The sequence below is a fragment of the Argopecten irradians genome, chromosome 10, assembly GCF_041381155.1.
Source record: "Argopecten irradians isolate NY chromosome 10, Ai_NY, whole genome shotgun sequence".
NCBI classification, from domain to species: Eukaryota; Metazoa; Mollusca; class Bivalvia; order Pectinida; family Pectinidae; genus Argopecten; species Argopecten irradians.
In genome coordinates this window covers 10,252,956-10,272,693 of record NC_091143.1, presented here as the reverse complement: position 1 = coordinate 10,272,693, position 19,738 = coordinate 10,252,956, and the positions used below count along the sequence as shown (strand labels likewise).

Below are 19,738 nucleotides of genomic sequence, written 5' to 3'. Positions count from 1 at the left end.
TTTTTATTGTCCTTGCACTTACTGAATCGCCTTTCCTCTGTACGTCGATGGCTAAGGCGTTCCTCGCTAGGATAATTGTCTTTATCTCCAATTTTCCTGTTCAAATAAACAAATGTCATTGGACTTCAGAAAAGGTTGGTCCCTGCACCAAAGCAGTATAATTACATTCTTCGCCAACGTCATCAACCTTTCGGACGCCATTTCGCTACTGACGCTGCATAAATGTAATTTTTGTTAATTAAAATTATGTCTCCTCGCTCTTTGGAAACGTGATTGGAATAGATTTTACTTAACAATTATTTGATACCAGTTGGTATTGATGTAGCAAGTCTATTATCACTATTCAGATTTGCCAGATTTGCATTACTTTTATAGGGAAAGAAAATGGACATTTAAGAGACTAATATCGTAAAGCACGGTTAAGGTAAACAATCTTTGGTTAGATGATCACTAAAAATCGATTAAGACATAGGAACAATCACGATGTATAAAGGTGTATTTCCTGCAATGTGTTTCCGTTGACCTGAGTCATTTATTTCGTGTTTGTTTATATGTTTCAGGCGCCAGTTGCCTACTATTACATCTCCTTGTAATGGATTTATTCGAAATCGCCCGTGAAACAAAAAAAATATGATTATTATTGTCCAATCCAGAAGCCAAAGTAAAATTAATATGAATTAATATACGACTTAACCTGACATACTGTTTATATTACTATACATATAAGCACTAACATTTGAAAACAATAAACAATAATATTGTATGTTGTATTGGTATATGCCCTTCAAAGTACCTTCGCGTGTCACATCCAGACTGATGCTAACATCGTATATCAGTCTGAGCGTAGCTTTGCTTTCGGGGGAGAATATGTTAACAGCTAAAATTAAAAGATACCGAAATATCTATTATACTGTATACTCAAGGGAAAGATAGCGCGTGCAATATGACGCAAGCATGATGGGCAAATATGAGATAAATCATGCAACTATACTATAAACCAAATCTCCGAAACTGAAATGATTTCCATAATATTATACAAGTAAATCACACATGTGTCAAAGGTATGTCAAAAAGATATTAATGAATTTCATTAGAGTCTGAGAACGTGCACGCAGCATAGAAATGGTGAACAGCAGAAACTTGTAATGATATATTATCGTTTGTAACTCGGTATTTTATTGAAAGTGACCAATTCCTATAGACATTTGAACGTTACAAGTAAAAAAGCAAAATACTAAAACATTCTGAGTTTTGAAATAAAGTTACATGTATATATATAACCCTGTTGACTACCTGTACATCACGTTACGATGTTATAATTCAATTTTGCTTCTTACGAGCATTTCATTGGCTTATAAATTTACTTTATCAGCCCATAAAGGAAAAAATGGCGTCGTCGTTTGTAACGTTGATTCTGATTGGTTGAGATGACGGCGTAATGATTTCATAGACAAAAGAGTCCCAAAATGAATTTTGAATATTAAAGAGATTAACTTTAGTTAATTGAATTATAAGCATTAATTTGAATAGATTTTTATGTTATAGAGATATAACACAAAAATCTTAGTGTGCTCTCATCATAGACCGCTTCGCTGTTTCTGTAGAGTACACTCAGATTTTTGTGTAATATCTCCATAACATAAAAAATGTATTCAAGTTAATATTTAAATGATAGCGAACATACATTCTCTACATCAATAAAACTTAAACAACCAAAATTAAACTAAACGGCAACAATTTTACCACATAGAGTATAAGAGACATTATAGAACTGATGAACTGATCTCAATAAGAACAAGGGTACAAACACTTTAAATGCATCCGAAAAAAAAGGTGAAAGGTTAATTAAAGCAATGGCAGAAGCAATGAAACTATTTAAGTGAAAACAACAGAAATAGTCAGATATTTGGTGATAAATCATCAACAGGCCTTTTGACGTTAAGAACATGATTCATTCACAAAGTAACAACCATATGTTACCGAGTAATTTAAATTAGCATTAATGTGTATAAAAGAAGTCGATATTTGTGAAATATTTAATTGCTTAACATCTTGAATAGAATAGTAAGCTTTAAGCATCCTATAACCATTCAATTATTTCTAGCGATATATTGTCAGCAATCACATCAAAGTTTTTTATTAGCGGTATGTATGGATTAAAACGCCATTGATAAGTAATCGGTAGGATTAACTGGCGACGTATGGCTTAATTTATGATATGTTTATGACTTTTGTCGGTTTATGTATCATACCGATCTTTATTCCAAAAACGATATTCCGTGTTCTGAGGACGTATAAAGTAGAAATAGAACACTGGGGTACACATATTCCCTTCTACAGGGGAATATTTATCACCTTTATTATATTAGAATTAATATTGTAATTAGATGATACTAATGTACAGTCGAGTTATAAAATGCCTCCTATTACAGATTAGTGACTAGGTAACTCGAATATTCCGATGTTGATTCCAGGTATAACATCCAGTCATGTATTGGAACATTAATTGCGTACTATGGTACGAAACATTTTCCTATAGAGTATTTCGAAACAATTTTAAAAGAAGCGATTTTACATCATTGGTGTTCTGAACATAACATTTGTCGGAACATAATCTGTTCATAAGACTTGGGGAAAAGGTAGTAAAGTTATATTCGATTTGTCAACAAGACTTTGGTACGTGTATACCTACGTAATCCGCTTCCCACACAATTCGTGGTATATACAAGTATTATATTACTGTGTTTAATCTATTGCAATTTCTGATTTTAGTATGTTTTGATCTTTTATAGGCATATTTACTGAGTTTACCGGAGTCATTTCATACGGCTGCTAAAGGATATATTATGTCCAGCGATTTCTAGTAAAAGACAATTATAATGCAGTATATGAGGTATCTTGAACAGGAATCATGAAACAGATATTCTCCTCATGCAAATGTTAAATTATTTAACTATTTATTGTATTTTTATTTGATAGAACATTTTGTTATGTACATCTAATTTGTGATCCCAGAGTTACGTTTTGTAATGATTTCAATCAAGTTTCGTTTTGGGGATGATTACACTTATCGTACACCTACGTAATCTATATCAACACTGGGGTCTTGGATGAGAGTAAGTAATCCCCGATGTATCATCATTATAGTATGATTACGTCCGCTTACCAGCTATATTAGATATCCCATTACATATCGTAATACGGACGTCCCTGTATATAAAGCTGTGTTACTGTTGTTTTGCGTCTGTCCATTAAATAAAAATTTAATAAATAAACCATGAAGGCTTTATGTTTCCTTTGATGTCGATTTCTCCTTGATCAGTGGGCTCGTCAACTCCTTCAAAGCCATACTTCTACTGTTCCTAAGGGAATATATCATCCATCACTAAAATCTTGTTCTATTAGGTCATATAAAACAAACCCTGAGGTAGAAAACACACATTGTAGAGCTTCATTAGCAATGAACGGTGGGCCAGTCATGTAATCACGTCATTTACCCAATAGCATAGTATGGGCTAATTCTTATAACTATAAATATGGTTTATAGGAGATACGTTTTTAATTATACCGGCGTCACTGACGGCTGATTGACGTTATACTAAATAAAACGGTTGGAATGTGTTTGAATACTTTACATACTAGGGACTGTAATACTTGCTGGTAATACTTAAATTTATATCTGTTTTACGTATGACGTTTATTACTCATATTATTTATTATAATCTGAAATGTATCCTTGAAAAATGAATGAGTATCTTAAAACCTAAGCATGCCTTTAATCAAAATAGTTTAGCTCTCATTTAAATCAAGACACGATTTTTTTTTAATTTTGTTAATTAATACTTCATGCGTTATCCAGTCACGAACACACAACAATAGAACATTACATTCAGTAGATAATGAGGAAAAGATATAACACCAGGATACAGCCTCTGAAGCACGTCCTATCTCAATAATCTGTAACTTTACCATAAAAATATCCAACATACTGGGAACCTCCTAACGATTGTTATTGATGTTGTTGATGACCTTTCCATAGCATTGGTTATTGTAAGTATCGTATTAAAAGGCATCTTGTGGTTTTAATCACAATTATTTGACTGTAGACAGTGAGAGAGATACTTGACTGGTTCTGAGAACAAAAACCAGTATAACAATATCATAATTGTTTCCTCGTGTCAGGTTAGAAAGAAAAAATATAATCGAAAATCAAATTCACCTGAACCGATTATTTGGTTGACTAATAAAAAAAACGGAAATATTAATGCATCTATGATTTAAATTGTACTGCAGAAATGAAGGTTCTGCCATCTGATCACCATGGACTAGCACTAGTGGGACAACCCTCCATATAGGCCAGCAAGTACGAGATATTTTGATTGGATTCTGCAATTCAATTTCACGGAATGCGCCGATTACGTTACAACTTCTACGACTGATTAATTCCATGGACGGCTTTGTTGAGGAAGCTCCTGTCCTTAATGGCATGGTTAGCGTAATGTTATAGGTAGGAAATATACCAAATCAATCTGCAGGATCTTATATAAATTGGCTCTTATATATTTCATGACGTTGCCCTTTGATCTACATTTTAGTGATCACTAACTCAGCAGTGAGGATAGCCACTTAATTCAAGATGGAGTTGATTAGAAATTTTAATCATTTTTCTTTGAAAGACATCCATTGTTCAATGTAAATTGGCTTCAGATAAAAGACCGAACAATTGCAATTGAAATATACGGTTGGTATATTCAAGAAAAATTTTAACATATCTTAAAAACACTCATATCAATTCGTAATTATCTATATGACTAAATTAGTTGTGTAAAATTGAACTTGCATGTGACCGAATTGGATATACTGCCTGGTGTTTTCGATCGGCGGCCTGATTCAGCGATATAGCATTTTAAAAAGGGCAAGAGTTCCACTATAAATAGCAAAAGACACAACATGAATATACCGCAGTCTCCCAAAACACACACCTCGCATTTTACACACAGAGACACCACATATACGGGTGATCGGCTTAAATACCCCTGGCTATCAATAGGATGTAAAATAATTAACTAAACCAAAATATTCATTTTGTGCACATCTATCAAGTGAATTCCACTATTAGAAGGACACAAAACATAAATAATCCGCAGCCGTCCACAACATACAGACATTCACACACACACAGAATAATGTCTGTAGCAGGCCTTCCTTTAATGACATTAGCTGTAAACAGGACGCTTAACCCAATCGACCAAATAAAACACAACCTTGCACATCTATTTTTTTAGTTTAACGCCTTTGTAAGCGTGCATCCAGGCTTTGTCACGTGATATAGAACACAGCTTTGTGTATGTGCGCGGCCTGGTACATCCGTACTTAGTATAATAACCAGATTTATTAAGAATTAGAAAACGTATAAATGCTTTGACGCAAAACTATAAATGCGCAAAACCTTGCATAGACCATCTAAGCTGATATTCCGGAGAAATCCATTTATACCCAAAACATACTCATTGACACCAACTATCGTATATCTCGCTAATCTGCAATGATCCTATACAAACTTTAAACATAAAATGAATATTTAGCTTGGTCTGGATGGAAGGGAGATAATCAGGTGATAAGTCTATTGTATGATAATACGCTATGTCTTGTAGCCATAGCAGCGGAAATTGCTTTCAGGTTTGTTAGACACAGCGTGTAAGAAGCTTCTCAGTACTATTGGGTGTTAATACGGGATAAAACATCATTAATTTGCGAGATGTACACAACAATTCGGAAGAAGAATACCACGTAATGTCATAACACTAACATAGATTATATCCTTCATCTTGAGTGAATCAGAAATGACAAGTTTGGCGAGGACAGGGTTAAGTAAAGAAGTAAGTTAGTCTGTGCTTGCTTAAAATACAAAGACAACTTTGCACTTTGCATTAGACACCATTATTGGCAAACGTTTGAAAAACAAAAAATGAATTTAATAATATATTTGGTTGACTTTTAAATAAAAACAAAATACAATGGATGGAAATAATCATATTAACAAAATAAATAAAAGCAAAAGTGGTAAGAAAATGCGAATAATTTAATAAGTTTACTTTCTAAATTCAATAGCAGACAATATAAGGTATTTATGCAATATCATTGTACTTTCCATGTTGATGTTTTGTGCAGTTTTAAGTCCTTTGGGGATTGTGCGATAGACAAAGCAGCCATAAAAGAATATAAAAGACAAAGGCTGTACTCGTCTTAGTATGGAACTCGAGCATCATCCTACATGTACTTGGTCTGACGTCCACATTTATTCTCGGTCCCAAAGATCGATGTCCGGAAGTTTTGTAATTGCGTTAGAAGTACATATTGTAGTCTGCTTCCTTGAGCCATGGGCATGCGCAGTTCATTACTGCACAACAAAAAGATGAAGCTACGTCCTTTGAATATAAAGATGTATTTCTGAATCAAATCGCCTTAAATTCTGTTTGACGGTTTTATACACCTAGCTCTTAGCTGTAGATCTGCGAAATGTCTTTTCCAATCCCTTACTAGATTAGCGCTGTCACAATACTGCCAATAGCGTTTATAACAAGATTTTAATGGACAACACAAATCATATTGCGCAGTTCTGCTTCTAAAGTCGTGTGTCACCGATATTTATTTAAAAGTGGTTTTTTCCTGAAAAAAAAATTCATTGCTTCATCTATGACTTGTTTGGCAATTTCAACCTCACTAAGAAACATGATAAATAGTGTTGGTAGTTACTGATATTCAAGGAACACCATATCTTAAATAACCTCGAACAACAAATGCGGATTTAGTAATGTTATATACCATGTTGTGATTATTTTGAGCATTTTCGTATGACAAATTTTACATAGAAATTAATTTTAACTTATCTTCCTTGTAAACATATTAAAAGTGATATTGCGATTTTGTGAGCTGACATCATTGTCTAAATCAAACACGTTCTCTTTACCGAAATATTTTATTTAGTGTTAATTTTATTATTTAAATATATCTTATATTGGCGGTATCTACTTTCGCATATGACCAATATGTTTTCGAAAATTGCAGAAACAATGATTTGGTAGTGCTGATACGATATATAGAAGGCTTATGTTAACATTTCTCATTCATCTTATTACCCTGGCTGATTTGATAAATCGATTAAAACAGCTCATTATCAATATCGATATGATGGAATAAATATGACGTTTCGATGTTGTTTGTTTTGTAACTATTCCGTCTCATATTACAGAGTAAGCTCCCTTGTGGGTAGGCACTGATTGTTACGTCATTATTTTGTTACTTTTCTTCAAACGGTATGTCGTTACATCGCAAACATATGACGTCATAATCTATACCTATCCAAAAGAGCAGATAGCTTTGTAATATGCAAATACAAAATAGCTCTACCGTAGCCGATCTACAAAGTAGCTCTACCGTAGCCGATCTCAAGATTGTTGTGTTCAAAAGAATCGGTACAGTTTCAATAGAGGAAGTACAATGTAATCTAACTCCTGAACAACCAATCAAAAAAAGAAACAAACAAACAAACAAAAAAAACTGTGGATATAAATGTTATGATTTCGAAACCGTATGTCGAAGCCATTTAGTTTTCGATCCATTTGCTTATGAGATAAAACAAACACACACAAAATCTACGCTTGTGGTGGTAAACAGTACCCATAACTGTATTCATCCACAATCTCCTTTGGAGGTGTCATGACCCGTACTTTGTTGAAACCCCATTTAAACATCGTGTAGCTCACTTACTTTAACCGTGACCACCATGTTCATTTGTTTTTCGGAACGCTTCTCGAGTTTACCCACAAGTACAACACTACATAATTTGCATAATGTAGTCATGATATGTAAAGTCGAGGGGCGTTCCGAGAGAAAAATGAACATGGCGGTGACGGTTAAAGTAAGTGAGCTACACGATGTTTAAATGGAGTTTCTACAAAGTACGGGTCACGACACCTCCAAAGGAGATTGTGGATGAACACAGTTATGGGTACTGTTTACCACCACAAGCGTAGATTTTGTGATTTTGGCTTGGTTTTTGAGGTACCCATTAGAGCCGAGACGACATTTCGACCGGACAGGGAAATGTCTACTAGCATATTTGACGTAAATTTCCTGATTCATCAAGCCATAACTTCGTCAATACTTGGCCAATTTCGTTCATCAAGCACTCAATGGAAAGATAAATTATTTCTCTTTAATGTAAGATATCCGTCAATGTTGTATAGAACCAATTTATTAAAATAATCACGGTTTTAAAAAAATAGGTCCGTTTTTTTCGATCGCCGAGTTCATACCCTTGATACTATAATATATATATATGTATACTATTGGTTAAAAATTTTCGTGCCAGGTCCCTGTGATCTATACCTATCCAAAAAAGCAGATAGCTTTGTAATATGCAAATACAAAATAGCTCTACCGTAGCCGATCTACAAAGTAGCTCTACCGTAGCCGATCTCAAGATTGTTGTGTTCAAAAGAATCGGTACAGTTTCAATAGAGGAAGTACAATGTAATCTAACTCCTGAACAACCAATCAAAAAAAGAAACAAACAAACAAACAAAAAACTGTGGATATAAATGTTATGATTTCGAAACCGTATGTCGAAGCCATTTAGTTTTCGATCCATTTGCTTATGAGATAAAACAAACACTTCCTGAGAATGCAAAAAGAACCTTACCGGACAAAAGATCTATAATCATTGGCAGACTATTATGTTATCGCGGTATCTGCACATTCTTATTACAATCACTAAGTACACAGAGTTCAGACATATATCATTACGGTCGAGTGTCGAAGTGTGTATACTTTCACACTCATGGATTTCGGATCGTGAACCCTAAATAGGAAATATCTGACAATAAAGCTCCAGACAGAATGTATCCCGACCCAGTGGCTGTTTTCAAAAAGAAATGGAGTTGATTAAATTTGTGCTTCTGTTCGGCAACTAATGGATTATGAAAATCTGGTTAGAACTGTTCAAGTTCTACTTGGGTCAATTTCAGCAAGAGTGACGAGTCCCAATAGCACATATATAGTGTAAACAAATGCCAATTGAAAGTGGTAATAAGGAGTGAGCTCCAATATCAACGGCGAAAGTTGAACGTTATCATCTGAATATTCCTATGATCTGCTGGATTTACACTATCGGTAGACCGCAAACGTAGATTCCTTTTGTATTTCCATTTAAAGCTATCAATATAGATATTCTGCAGTGTCAATTGTAGGTGTAAGCCTTGATCGTTCGGTAAAGGAATTATTGAAATATAGTTTTTTTTTTAATTTTACATATTAGATATTTCCATTGACAGTTTGAAAATATGTAGTAGTTCTATTGTCTTTTCGGTGAAAACCGAATGTGTTTTGTAGACGTAAGGTTGTACGTGATGTTAAGTGGGATACAGACATAGGAAGATCAATATCTGGTTAACTATGATAGCAGCACCACTACCTTAACATAGGATTGGCGATGTGTGATTGTGTTCATGTAGAAGATGTTTGCTTGGATGTTTATCCCTGGTATCTCACTATCGGGAACCCTTAATAACAGAATGATTTGCAACAGAGTTTCAACAATTTAACCATGGTCACATGGGAATGTACAATTGTTGTTATATCTGTAATTGATTTGATCCGAGCCAATTCATTGCTATTGCACCGAGATCCAGCATCCGTTGCATATGGCCAAATTCCGCAGAAAAATACGGAAATAGCAACAAAATGCATACAAGAAATTTGATTTTTTTGTTTCTGAGTAATTTCACCGAATTTAAATGCAAACATGTGTTTTGCACAGAGCGATTACGCACGACTTGACGTTTTAAAAGATCAGACAGCAATTAGATTTTTTTTAATAAATTCAAATTTTCGAAACATGGCCTGCACTTTACATTTTCCTGGTACCGTTCGCGCAGACTCCATCGTAGAAGAGTTTAAAACGCATTACATTACTTACTGTGTTTCATTGGGAAATCGTTAGGGATACATTATAGTAATTGGTCTCTTTTTAGGTCAAATGACCTTACGTACATGCAATCATTACCAAACACTATATCAATATTTTTTGTTATTTGGTGCATTTTACAGACATAATTACATTTTAGCTGGTCCATAGGTGTTTGTAGTATATTTGACATGGTGCGTATATATAAAGTTTTATTTAGTCACATGGTATTGTCTGAAGACAAACCAGTCCTCCCATTCTCTTCTCTCTTCACACAGAAATAGAAGAAGCCGTAGTCTCACCATTGTACACGTAGAATACATCAGGTGCTGCGGTTAATGGAAAGTTTAGTAATAACAGTCGATTGAATGTCATCGTCTTAAAACCACAACCGGATATGAAATGCATATTTAATTCCAATTTCTTGCAAGCATCATGCCCTTCATATGATTCATTTTGCAAAATATAATTTCACCATCTATATTTATTTTATGATGTTCCATGAACATTTTAGTTAAGTTTAGTTTAGATTAAGAAGCCTATGTTCTAAAACACATATTATTTCGTCTGTATGGTAAAACGTGTTCATATTTGGAGACTTTTCTATTTTAACACTAGTATTGACGTCACAAATCATTCGTCGTTGGCTAGTGCGTGTGTACATCCTTGACCAGGACATTTCTACCAAAATCTCACACCAGACGTAACACGATACGGGGGTTTCGAGATCCCAAAACGACGTTGGCAAAGTACAATTTGCCGTCGATTAGTCCCACCTTCCGGTGATTATGACGTCACGAAACTCACGTCAAATTATAACGTCATAATCACCGGATGGTTGGACAAATCGACGATAAATTGTACTTTACCCACGTCGTTTTGGGATCTCGAAACTCCCGTATTGTCAATGCCTTCATACTCAACGTAATATGTCAGGTCTATATTGACATGTAATCCTGCCCTTATTCACAACCAATCTTCAGTCTGTCGAGTTTTAACTTATTCTTTAATTACATTATTTCACATAGATTACCATTCGAAGATTTTCAAATTATCTGGACATTCATTTTTAGTATCAATTATGTATATATAAGATCGCTGAGACAAACTTTCACGAATTTATTTGGATTGCAAAATTCGTTTAGATCTATAGCCGATCGGGGCCTCTGTTAGACATCATGGTTGTCGAATGTTTCCGACGTTCCCATGTATCACTACTAGCCATCCAACTTAGATTCTTTATAAGACGTTAACAACTAAATTCTCTTTAAGCATTTAAAACAATAAATATGAGAAAATGATAAGAAATTTATATATTTGAGTTTTCGGGAGAAACATATGCATTTCTATATATCTATGTACGCGTCCATTCAGTTATTTAGTATTAGTTGTGATAGATTGAGTATCAAACGCAACAAATGCTTAGAGTTTTAAACACTAGCAACACTCTTCCCATTTGTCATCGTACCTTACAGTTATTTTACGTCACAGGCCCTATCAATGATACATGTTATAGTTAGAATGTGATTCGAACAAACGTTTTAAAAAGAATATAGACAGTAGTATTGATGGTGGAAGTGGTGATAAGATTATACTTTCCACCAAATTCACATATACACCTTGTAGACAAACCTCCCCTTTCACCGTTTTTTACCCAGTAGGCATTTTTTATCAGAGATAAATATCGGTAACCAGACAAACATCTAAGGTCGGCCAAATATAGGTTCAATTTCCGGAAACAAAACCTTTTACCTATAGCGTTTCAAATTTTTGAATAATCTTAATTCTTTCATCAATAACATCGTACATATTTCAAGAACAATAACATTTCTTGTGATTTTAATCTCGTAACTTGATAAAGATGATATATATATAAACAAATAACATTTACTTAGGTTATGCATCATATGAAGGACATGATTATTGCAAGAAATTGGGATTAAATATGCATTTTGCGTATTTCAAACAGCACAACTACAACTATACGAGGAAAAGACAAATCCGGTGTTGGCTTCGCGCCGAATTACTGGGGTGCAGTGACATGATATTGTTATTGTGAAACCCCTTTAAATCCTAAAATTAAACGGCATGTCATTAACTTATTCAGTAGCACCGAATTCAATTATTTGTGGAATCTCGTGAACAACGGGAAATTATGAAACAAATAATTGGGTTGAAATCGTGAATATAAATAGACGGAATGTTTAAAACCCATTATTGTCAGTACCTCAATTCGTTTGTTTCTTTCTCCCGTCGATATGGTATTATAACTGATAATAAATGTCTGGGAAGGTTACATTCTTTACATGTTATACATCGGGCAAACCGATGCTAGAATACCAGACACTTCTTTGTGATACCTAAACGATCATTGTCTGACGAGATGAATCGATTTCAAATTTCCGAGATATCTGTGCAATATAACAGGAAAACACTAACTGCGTTCGGCAAAAAATCGAAGCTGTACCAGCTATATTCTAAAGTATGCATTTACATTCTTTGAAGGCATAATTGAAATGAAAAATTCCGAATGCTGCATTTCTCATGCTGAATGCCGTGGGTCGTTTCATTAATAGGATAGAAGCACAAATGGCTATTTTATGCAGGTTATACAGCGTATCAAATAGAGCAAGAGTGTCAATCGCGGGTATACATCGCTATACCTTCTATGCTTATAACCATATTTTACTACTATCGTGCTGCTTCTTAGAAAATAATGACATTATTAAGACTGTTTGTGGAGACATGCACTTCATGGTAACAGCATTGTTAAGTTCTCGTCCTTTAGAAATGTGCTACATTTCCAAATCCCTTGGTAATTTGTATACTATGCGCGACAGGCCCTGCACGAACCAAAGGTCAGATAGGATGATCATGAATCTCGCCTTGTTGATTGCATAGCGTATCTGTTCATATCAAGGTCTAGACAGACCATAAATCCAATTACTAACTTATGACAATCCAGAATGAAGCTCGAATGCTGCACGTTATGAAAACATCATCTCTTTGCATTGCTCATACATCTTATTTGTCAAGAAGTCTCTGGGTTATCTCTCCTGGTCGAGGTATACCCATACACACAACCATCGCCAATAAATAAACACTCGGGACTTAGCTGATTCAAGGACTTTCAGCAAAATTGAAGTCGAATCTATCGAAACGAATCGTCAGCACACATGGATATATCATTGAGAAGAGTCTCTTATTGTTTGAATGTTTTACGTATGTGTCTATTGTTCAGGGGCTAATTCCGTTTACATCCGCATGATTTGATCTGATTAAGTTGAAAGATATTAATTAAAACTGGACTATTTTTACTTTGTGTCGATGTAAAATAAGAAAACTTTGATGTTTAAACAGTTGAATATTAATGTGATCCTACTTTATACCGACCACATCACATTTAGATCAAAATATGGAGCCAATTCCGTTTACTTCAGGTTGCTGTGATTTGTTCTAGTTTTTAAAATATTAAGACGTATCCGAAATTTTGTTGCATGACATGATACGATCTGTAACATATTTATAATTCAATTTAGTATCAATATTGCATTATAAATATCGTGATATTTGCATTTGACCTTTGAATATTTACTTCTGTAAGAGATAGGTTTTGATGATAGACTGAGACCACAAATATATCTTATATTTACTTTGAAATTATATTACACATAATTACACATAAGATACATTTGATAACGGCGTAGGCGTTTTTCAATGATACGTTATTAGACACTTTGGGTAGACATGTTTCAAATGGACGGTTTTGGTTTTGGTTTATGTTCTTAAACTAGTTAATAGCCTGGTTCTTAAACTTGGTTCTTGAGACACAAATGAAAGGCAGAGTGTTGAACTAGCAGGTACCCGTGTAGATTCTTCAGAAGGTTTGAGTTCACCACAATATCGGAAATTCAATTTCCCGCATTAAGATTTTTTTTTTTTAATTATCGTAAACATTTAAAGGCTTTTATTATTTTTCTTGGCCTTAATTTCAAACTCTGCGTCCTTACTGCTCTAATATCGATAAATACCAAAGAATAGATTGAGAAATTAGTGTTTAATTTCATAGATATGTATATTTGTAAAAGTTGAAATCTTTGCATAAGTAATATTTAGTTTTGACTAAGCTTGGCAGTCTTGCACTTTGAGTATCTTTTTGCTTCGGTGAATGCAGGTTTGAGTAACCATCCCATGACTTTGTTTGATTGGCTTAGCGAACCAGATTAAGTCTACAGAAAATCCAGGTTTGTATGAAAAACAGAAACTGCCAAAACGAGTTTGTGACTAAAATAAATGTAATATCAGCGAGATAATTTCGCCCTTTACATGAAAAGAAAACATCGCAGTGTCACACATATATGCTCTGACAAAGATGGAACCATAATGCCAACCAACTAACCTTTGGGACCAGAATATATTTGTATTTGCTTTAATATTTATTCGTTTTGATCCAATTGAAAGGAACTACTTTTTCATGATGAAGTGCAGAAGAGATTATGCGGCTGTACGACATATGAATGTATCACAAACCATGGTGTACTATCACCTTGGCAAGTAAACCCTGGGTTTAGCCACAGCATGGGGTACTTATAGGGCGACGACTCAAATGCAGTGCATCACCTCTGTATGAACACGAGAATCCCTAAAAAGGTCACAAGAAATAATTTGTCATTGGAGATACAAAAAGATAATAGACCTACAGCCTATGTTTTATGATACCTTGCTTTCATTGATCCTCAATATAGGTAAAAAAAATATACACGTCATGGTGAAAAAACCGCTTGAATCAGTTTAACCACTGGCTGTTTTCTGTTAATGTATGGTATATTGACAAGGCTGAATAGGCCCACGCGATTTAGATACCCAATACTGAGACAGAAAAACAAAACCTGAACAAGCAAAATCAAGAACAAAAGCAAAAAAACAACAATAATTTTAAATACAACAGTTACCTAACATTTTGAAACAACGTGAAATAACGTTACTATTATTTTACCACAAAGTTAAATTAGTTGTGACAACGCATACAAAAAGTCAATACATCAATGTCGGTCAGTGTGGAAACTGAACAAGGTCCTCGTCGGATACGACTACATCACAATTGAGTGATATTAACTTTGCTTCTATTTCCGAACATTGATTACGATCAAAATGAATCTGAAAAGGACATGATCTTTATGTTTCAGTGATATACATATCGTATCATTTAAAAGCTATTTTTGTATGAAGAAAAGTAATTTTTTCCGAATAAAACATTTTTTTCCCTTATTTTAATGCATTAACTTAACAATTTGTATAAAGGTCAATATATGAAATAAGCGAAAAAACGTCGACCACATTTACGAAACCGTGATTGATAATCAATGTAAATATGGTAATTGCATTAGATAAACTAATAAAGATTCTTGAGTATATACAGTTACACAGGAGAATAAGATCTTTGATAGAGATAATAAGGCGCCGTTGTAGACATCATCCAAAACTAGGTCAAAGTTACGTCATATATTCAGATGGTGATGGTGCCGGAAGGAGTCATATTAATTTGATGCCAATATCTTTAAATAATATCTAGACTGTCCGACACCAGCTTCAATAAGTTTTCTCAAATTTTGGTTTTGAATTATCCTCAGGCACGCTACAATACATGGTTTTCTATAACGCTATCAGACTGCCGTATCTCTGATTCAACACCTACGATAGTAGCCACTACCAAGACGAGACATGCTGAAAATCGGGTCATTGATGGCGAGATGAATAATTGAAGCAATATGAAAATATTTATTTGAAAAGTTATAGCTTTCGGACTACAATGTGTTAGAAGATGGATTTTTTTATAAAAATGAAAGACTGGTATTTCAGTTTCATCAAAATGTCACAGCTTAACCAAGCATAAGGAAAGATAGGTCTTTTACAAACATAGGTCAAACTGAGAGAGAGTGTTTGTGAAGCAGTAAACACATACTGAAAAGTTAGCATACAAATCATACAGATATAAAACAAACAAACAAACAGTAACGTTTTGTGTTTTACGTCCAATATTGATGAGCAATTCATCATTATATGTAAGATAATCATGCGTACCTATGTAAGTTACATTACTCAAACTAATAAATCACTTTCTGGTCTTTGTGGCCATTTACTACCAGTAAAACAAAAAGTCTTATGTGAGAAACCACTCGGACTCTATGCCATCCATAATAGATGATGTCTGAAATAGAGGTTTGTTATAGGTGTAGACACAGTACAATAAAATCATACTAGAAATCTCAGACGGTTGATAAAAAAATCTCAACCAACTCAAACAATCACGCTGTACACCGATTGTTGGCCATCCACAGTCATCAAATATCTTTCAAACGCGCATCGGTAATCTGTTTTCTGTATTTGGAAACACATAATCATCTCTAGAATGAAGACAGCCTAGTCAATCGAGGACGGCGGTTTGCCGATACCCTTGTCGACTGACTGCCACCTATGGGCTGTACTTATCTCCTTAGTTATATCAAGTTAATGTAATATATCAGGGAAGATTCCGAATCTGTACGATCACGTGACGTTCACTTATGACTCAGTATATGGGTTACCGAGTATATTGTATACGGGGACAACAGTAAAACTCTTTTAAGACATTAATATTATTAATGTCAATATTAATGTCTGACATTAAGGTTTGACTTAAATGTCAAAAATTTAATGTGTCAGCTATTTTGTTTCCATAAGGTCTCAAAGGGCAGTTGACTTTACTTTACAAAATTAATTTGAATAAAGAAAAAGTAGCTTAAAAAGGATTATCTAGATACAAACATTAGTTTTAATTCTCATTTCTCTTGCGTTAATCTTTTGACATATAGAAGTTACTGAATTAGAGATTAGAAATATCAATTGAGAGTGCTGAGAACATTACTACACAACAACACTCGTGTATTTTATGTTGACATTTGCGAAGACTACAGGAAAGTTTATTGGTCGATATCATCGCATTGCGTTGTTAGCTTCTTCAAATAACACACATTTCTATCGTTGTTGTACACGTCACGATGGTTACCTTTATTTAACCTGACATTTATGGTGATAACCAATGAAATAAATCACCTCCTTATGTTGTTGTGTTGCGGCTGTCAAGTCTCACTGAAAAAACTGCCATTTATTTTTTTCCTTAAAAGTTACAAATATGTATTATAGTGAGTATCATTGATAACAATTAGTATTGGTCCGTATTTACACAAACAGTTTACTGACAACTAGTAGCCTTTTTATTAGAACATAATTTTGAAATTTAGTTTTTCACAAACATGTAAACTAATTTTCAACGAAACTAGTTAATTACATATGTATGCAATAATAATTTTGTATGGCAAGAGATGTTTAACAGACAACCAAACTGTTCAGATCAGATACATCTGGCAGTTGATATACATATGTATGATATAGATTTATCATCTTATAATTTCCGGAATAACTCCGAAATAGAGTAAATAATTATACATAAGCACACAAGCACCCTTACAGTTATATCTACTTGGGACCACTAATCACCCCAGATCTGACGTCAAACTAATGAGAATAAAGGCATCCGTATGATCAGGATATGTGTTGTAAAAATCGTTGTTTGGAGCAAAACAGTAATGATCATAAAAATGATACGAATCCGAGACATTAAAGTTGATATATTGTCAGTGATACCAATGTGTTCAACATATGTGTCTATCAACCCTCGCCACTAACAACATTTGACTGGATGCCAATAACCATTAAAAGTAATGACGCTGGGATTTATGAACAATTTTGCATATGAATATATTTGATGTATATTAGTGATAAGCAGTACGTCATCGACTGTCAATAGTTGGTATCTTTACGGAGATCTTTACGAAGATATCGTTTTCGTTTCTCTGAAGCGAATAGTTTTGTGGACATTACACAAATCCTTTTAAACTCAAGCCTCTTCATCTATCACAAATGTGTTGTTGAGGATGGTATAGCGTATCTTTTGTGATCCATGATAGAAAATATGTTAATAGTGACACATAACTAAGACCATATAACAATATGGTACGTAGTTTGGTTATAATCATTGTTTACAAGAACTTCCCGAAATAACCACGTAAACTAGAACGTCTGGCACCATACCAACACACGGCTATGCAACCTAATGATTTTTTTAAGTTCTAAGTACTTGTTCGTAGGATTCAGTCTGTCTATGCCGTTGACGAAAAGTATATGTGATCATGCAGTTAGCTCTGGTTTGTGGGCGACATGTGTCATCTCGATCATCCTCATATCTGAATACGTCGTATTTCTTTTATTGTCATTAAAGTCATCATTTTGTACCTTAACTTGCTTGTGATTTATTTCTAATTATCATGTGTAATTGTATACTCATAACAGTGGAATACAATATGCAGACATCACGATGTATTTAAAAAGCAATGAAATATTCAGCCACCACTGCGGCCTCACCAGCGAGAACGGATGTTAACGACAAGATGGACATTCTTAACAAGGGAACAAATTATAACTTTAAAACAAAAGTCCTAAACCGACGGTGACTACTGGTAATGAAGACTCTGATACATTCTATTTAGATTTTGCGCCTTTTGTCATTATTTTGTTATAATCTACTCTATCGTACAATAACCTTTGCTGTAAACATCCCTTACACATTTTCAGGAAATACAGCTATTTTGGGCATTAAAAAGGTTCTTAATATCTTCCTCAAGGTTTGTAGTAAAATGCTTTAAACGTATTTTTTCTATTCCACTATAGTCTTTTTTATACATTTATTGAGTTTGATAAAGATTAAAGTCTCAAGAATGATACTTGAGTTTTTACACCATTATAAATGAATATAACATTTTATTGAATTCCCTCAGGCTTAGGTAAAGTTACTTCCAGCCGTCACTGTTTCGTCATTATCAGTATTGACATGTCGTGTCAGCACGGAGTGACATTTGATATTTCTACTTCAAGGGCGAATACAAACCAACGCTTATGTTGTTCCAATACGAGCCTATTCCAACATTCCTGTGCTTTAGAAAAGTCTGTACCTCAAAATTGTCTAGAGGCGAAAGCATTGCAAAAGATACGGATGTTTCCATAACTTCCGAGTTTTTTCCATAACATCTTTAGTTCCTTAGAATGACGACACTTTTGTCAAGGCACATCAACGTAAGGACTGTTACGTAGGCGAAACCGGGGCTAGGTCGAACAAATGCTGGATCTTATACAACTACTCGTGAGCTGTCCTGATGCAGTTTATATAATTCACACGCATATATCCTCTTGAAACATAAAACTTGTGCCCTTATGGTGATGCTAAGGCTGTTTTAGAACGATTTGTAGGCGTATACAATATCATGTCATATGCTTTGGACTACTAAGTGAGTGTAAAGAAATAAAAAATATCAAATGATAATGTCATTGTATTCATTATAGTAATGCAAATAAATCTTAGAATTAGACATACCTGAAACTATACATTTATTATATTGGCCAGAAATGGAAGGGTTGTATAACGCTAAATTCTTACAAATGTATGTAGGGCAGGAATTACTTAAAGTAGTAAATATTATAGAAAAGCAAATTACTCTGAGATATAGATATACAATGTATCTTCTAGTAAACAAGTACCAAAATGCACCACAGTAAATATAGTGTTGGAGTTATCTTAATGTACTATGAATGAAGAGTTTTCACACAAAGTAAACGTCCTTAAATAAAGGATAATATACATATACCATACATAGATCACCAAAAGTCCAAATTTTAATA

General features: G+C 34.1%; 1 protein-coding gene across 2 annotated transcripts in view; it reads right to left on the bottom strand.

The window, feature by feature from the left end:
* Window positions 1-19,738, bottom strand: part of LOC138333074 (adipokinetic hormone/corazonin-related peptide receptor variant I-like) — a 75,328-nt gene that overhangs the window by 41,216 nt on the left and 14,374 nt on the right. The window lies entirely within an intron of this gene.